The following is a 5865-nucleotide window of genomic DNA, read 5'->3' as shown; positions in this document are numbered from 1 at the left end:
AAAAACAAGACAGAGCAAAACCAAGCAACAATGTACAACAAAACAGCAACAGAATGTTCTAAAATTGTGGTAAAGATTGCATAGCTCTTCTTTATATGGTTGAACTATTGAATTGTATGATATGTAGATTAAGTGCCAATAAAACTGTTGTTGTTTTAAAAAAGGAACTGTCTTGGAAACACCCAGGGGCAGTTCTACCCTGGCCTAGAGGGTCACGATGAGTCGGCATCTACTCAATGGCAGTAAGTGTTTTGAGTGATCACATCATTAAGGAACCATGGTATATTTGTTGGGTAAGCATTGGGCATTGGGCTGCTAATGGCAAGGCTAGTGGTTCAAGTACACCCGCTGCTCTGTGGGGAAAAGATCAAGTTCTCTGCTCCTGTAAAGATTCACAGCCTCAGAAATCCTAGAGGATTGTCAGAATTGAGTCCATGGAAATAAATGGTCCTTTTATTTTGTTTGTTTGGACCATATCAATTCTCTTTCTCCCTCCATGAATATTTTATTGTCTCTGGGTGAATATTTATAAGAACAAATTATCTTGCATGAAATATTTATGTATATTTTGTTTTGTGACGATTGCAATTCTTTCAATGTAACAATGGTTTTCCCTCGTTCCCTGTTTCTATTCACCCATCTCCCCTGCCCCTTCTGGCCTATTAAACTTTGGGGGTTTGGGGGGCAAATACTGACTTTAAAAAAATCTCTTTTGGTTGATTGTTCTAAGGAACACATTCCACAAAGTTATGCTGCATACTTCATAGCCTGTCTGCCTGAAAGGTGATGGGAAGGGCTCAGTCCAGGTCTGAAGGGGCCTAACAGCATTGTCTCAGGGGTTCCACCGGTATCCACCAGACCAGTAAGTCTTTGTGGGCATGATTTTGAGTTTTGTTGTACAGTTTCCTCCCTCTGTACAGTACTTCCTATTGTAATCCTGATTAGAGTTACAGGTAACAGAAGCTGGGCACCATCGAATTCATCTGGTCTCATTGAAGGATGTGTTTCTTGTGATTTTTTGAATCTTTGATTTTCTTCACCCTTCTTTGCTCCAGAAGAAAGAGACCAACCGTTGTATCTCAAATGGCTGCTCTCACGTTCTTAGGATTCCAGTGCCTACTCAGCAGGTAGGCAGAGTGTATATGATATTGGTTTTGTGGACTATGTTATGCCTGTATATCCTGCAAGACCATGGTCCTACACCCTCAAGTCCAGTGACTCATTCCCTCAAGGTGTTTGGTAATGAACAAGAAGTGTGCATAACTTTGTCTCCTGTATGGTCTGTGTAGACCTGAATATCTTTACAGAGACTTAGGTAGCAATGTCTTTTGCCAAACTTATATATGCTGTGGCTATGCTGCCACATGCCATTCCATACCTCTTCAGCTTACATATCTACTATGTATCCACTCATGGATTGCTAATTATTATTATTTCAGGATTGCATATGTACTAGTATTTATCACTGTTGCTTTATACTCTTGACTACCTCCCAATGTCTGCCTTTGCCTTGGTTGAGTTGTGCTGACCTTCCTCAAATTGTGAATCACTTTTTCCTTTATCCAAGTTAATATGTATAGTTAGTGATTTTTTTCAACCCTCCCTTTTCCATTCATTGAAACATGAAAGAAAGTTTCTTTCTGTGCATAAACTTTCTCTTGATTTTTTTATACTGGTGGTCTTATCCAATATTTGTCTCTTTTGTGATTGGCGTATGACTCAATATAATGGCCTCTGGGTTTATCCATGTTGTGAGATGTTTCCTGGGTAAATCATTTTATTTATCATAGCCTAGTGATCTGTTGTTTTTATAGATTAGAGTTTGTTTATCCATTAATTCATTGATGAGCATTTAGGTTATTTCCATTATTTTCCAATTGTAAAATAATACTGAAGTAAACATTACTGTTCACATATCTATTTATCTCATTGCTCTTATTTCTTTAGGATATGCTACTAGTTGGATTGTTGAATTCTATGATATTCTATTTTTAGCATAGAAGTAGTTATATCTTTTACAATCCCACAAGCAGCGCATGAGAATTACAGTCTCCTGGCACCCTTGCCAGCATTTGTTACGTGTAGGATTTTTTAAAATCACTGCTATATTTTGCAGCAGTATATTGACAGGTAAGTGCTAGAGGTTCATCCAGAGTCAGAAGAAGATGTGAGACAAGGAATTTCATTGGTGACATCATAGGAGTCTTGGCTGAAAGCAGAGCATACCAGAAAGATGTTTGCTTGTGTTTTATTGACTGTGTAAAAGCTTTCCACTGTGTGGACCCTAACAAACTATGGATGGACTGGAGAAGAATGAAAATTCTAGAACACTTCATTGTCTTCATGTGGAACTTACACATAGATCGAGAGGCCGTTGTGCAAACAGAACAAAGGAACAGTGTGGTTTAAAAATCATGAAAGTGTGTCAGTGTTGTATCCTCTCATCATACTTATTCAATCTGTATGCTGAGCAAATAATCAAAGAAGCTGAATTTTATGAAGAAGAATGTAACATCAGGATTGAAGGAAGGCTTCTTAACAATCTGCGATATGCTGATGACACAACCTTGCTTGCTGAAAATGAGGAGGACTTGAAGCACTTGCTGATGAAGATCAAGGATAGTAGCTTTCAGTATGGATTACAACTCAATGTAAAGAAAACCAAAATCCTCACAACCAGACCAATAGACAAATGGAGAAAAGATTCAAGTTGTGTAGGACTTAATTTTGCTTGAATCCACAATCAATGCTCATGGGAGCAGTAGTCAAGAAATCAAATGATGCACTGCATTGGGTAAATCTGTTCCACAAGACCTCTTTAGAGTGTTGAAAAGCCATGATGTTACTGTGAGGATTTAGGTGTGCTTGACCCAAGCACTGCTCTTTTTAATTGCTTCATATGCATGTGAAAGTTGGACCTTGAATAAGGGCGACTAGAGAAGAATCAATACATATAAGCTATGCTGCTAGTGAAGAATATTGAAAGAATGATTATCTGCCAAAAGAACAATAAAATCTTTTGGAAGAAGTACAACCAGAATAATCCTTAGAGGTGAGAATGGTAAGACTTTATCTTACATACTTTGGATATGTTATCAGGAAAGTCCCTGGAGAAGAACGTCATGTTTGGTAAAGTGGAGGAAGAGAGAAAATGACCCTTGAAAGATGGATTGACATAATGGCTATAAAAATGGGCTCAAAAAAACAACAGCAAAAACCAATGGGCTCGGGGTGGGGGGGGGAGCGGGGAGGGAGGGGGAAAATGAGGACCTAATGTTGGGGGTTTAAGTGGAGAGAAAATGTTTGGAGAAACGATGTACAAATGCGCTTTACACAATTGATGTGTGTATGGATTGGGATAACAGTTGTATGAGCCCCTAATAAAATGTTAAGAAAAAACAACAATGGGCTCAAACATAACAAAAATTGTGAGGATGGCACAGGACCGGGTGGTGTTTTTTCCTGTTGTTGGAACCGATTTGACAGCACGTAACAACAACAACATATATACTGAGGTAAGATGATAACTCATTGTTGATGTGCATCTTTCTAATGGCTAATGAACATGAATATCTCTTTATATATTTGTTGGCCACCTCAGTGTCTTCTTTGGTGAAGTATCTATTCATGTCCTCTGCTCTTTTAAAAATTAGATTGCTTGTCTTTTTGTTGTTGAAGTACTGTGGTTGTCAATAAACTTTAGATTACTCCCTTGTCAACTATATCATTGACAAGTCTTTTCACCAATAGGTGTATGTTCTAGTTTGACTCTTATGGAAAAGTCTTTTGATGTACATAAGCATTTACTTTTTCAGAGGTGCCTGAGATATCGAACTCAAGTAATGAAAGACAACCAGATCCACAAGCCTCAAGTTCAAGCAAAAGTAGGTCTCGAAGGAACCTCAAGCTCTAGGGACATGATCCACTATCCACAGGTAGTATAGCTAACAGATGACCACACAGTTCTCACAGATAGCACTCACAAGTATGGGGCTTATTCGGGGAGCTAACAGGTTATAAAATGTTAAGGATACAGCTATTTTATCCATAGCACCTCTTCTTAGTCATGCTGATAGGCCCATCTCTTTGGGTTTTGACCTCTCAGCCTTGTGGTCCCTAACCTCTACCTTGCTCAGACTATAATGCTCCTTTAATGTTGGTAAGTGGCCAGATGATATTCCAGTCTGAATGCGTGAAGGCACCGCGCTTTACTCATTCTGTGGGCTAGGAAGCCAACCCTCTGCCCCCATGCTGTCTCAGGGACCTAGAGCAGAGCAGTGATCTTGGATGGTTCTCTCCTGGCTCTCCTTTCTTGCTGGTCTTCAGATTCCGTGTTCCTGCTTCTGAATCAGCTCACTTTATACACAGTGGGCTGGTAAAACTGGCTGCTGAACCCTATTAAGAGTTTCACACATCCTGTTCACATGGCCCCACCTAATCATTTAGTGGTGGTTAGAAAGACTATAGCTAGACAAGCTATACCACTAGAGTCCCTGTCATTTTATCATCTGCCGTTTGTAAATTTCTATTTTTATGTTTAATAGACTATGCCATAAATTAAGAGTTCCTAAATGTTCTTTCTTCCATGAACTTTATTGCTTCAGGGTTTCCATTCAGGTCTTTGATGTCCCTTGAGTTGATTTTTGTATACAATAGGATCCTGTTTCATTTTTCTACATATGGATATTTAATTTTCCCAGAATCACTTGTTTAAAAGACTATATTTCTTTCCAATTTAATGGACTTCTTTCCCTTCGAAAGTATCAGCTGACCACAGGTGATTTACTTAGTTCTCAGTTCTGTTCCATTGGTCTATTTGTCTGTCATTGTCCCAGTACCTCGTTGTTTTGACAGTGGTGGCTGTGTTGTAGGTAATAAGATCAGGAATTCCAGGCCTCCCACTTTATTGTTCTTCTTTCTCAGTAGTGTTTTACTTATCTAGGGTCTTCTTTCCTTTCTATGTAAAGTTGAAGGTTAGTTTTTCCATCTCTTTAAAGAATGTGGATGGAATCTGGATCGGGATTGCTTTATATTTATAGATTGCTTTGAGTAATATTGATTTTTGAACAATGTTGTCTTCCTATCCATGAGCATGTATGCTTCCATTTACGTAGGTCTCTTTGGTTTCTTTCTGTAGTTTTAAAATAAACTGCTTACTCTGTATAGAGCTTTTATATCCCTGGTTAAATGTATTTTTATTTAATCTTTTTAGTGGTCATTGTCATGGAATTGTTTACCTGATTTCCTTTTCAGAATTCTCACTTTCTTTTTTTTCTTTTTTAGAATTCTCACTTTCAGTGAAGAAGAATTTGACTGATTATTTCATGTTGATTGAGTTTCTGGTGTTAAATCATCTGTACATACTTGAATTCCACTTGCTCATGACATCTTTTTTTTTTTTTAATGCTATTGGAAAATAATGTATAAGAGTTTACTGGGAATTTTTCCATCTTCATGAGAGATACAGGTCTATACTTTTCTAGTGGTGCCTTCTTTTCCTGGATTTGGTATCAGCATTATGCTTGCTTCATAGAATGGCTACGGGAACAGTCCATCCTTTTAGTGTTCTGAGATAGTTTGTAGAGAATCATAGAATTGGTGTCTGTTCTTCTCTGAATGCTTTGTAACATTCTCTAGTGAATTCTACCTATCTGGTATATGAGTGCCACCAGCCATTCAAACAGATGAATTTGAAAATATTTCCAAGAATAAAATAACAGACTTGAAAAAAATGTTTTAAGAGTGGTGGAGAGTACTTTAAAGATGATAAGGTTGTTTTGTAAAAAAAATTTTTTTTTTTTAACATTTTATTAGGGGCTCATACAACTGTTATCCCAATCCATACACACATCAATTGTGTAAAGC

Source organism: Echinops telfairi, unplaced genomic scaffold (genome assembly GCF_000313985.2).
Source record: "Echinops telfairi isolate 266 unplaced genomic scaffold, ASM31398v2 ScPeMD7_7424;HRSCAF=8462, whole genome shotgun sequence".
Taxonomy (NCBI): Eukaryota; Metazoa; Chordata; class Mammalia; order Afrosoricida; family Tenrecidae; genus Echinops; species Echinops telfairi.
This window is presented reverse-complemented; position numbering follows the sequence as displayed.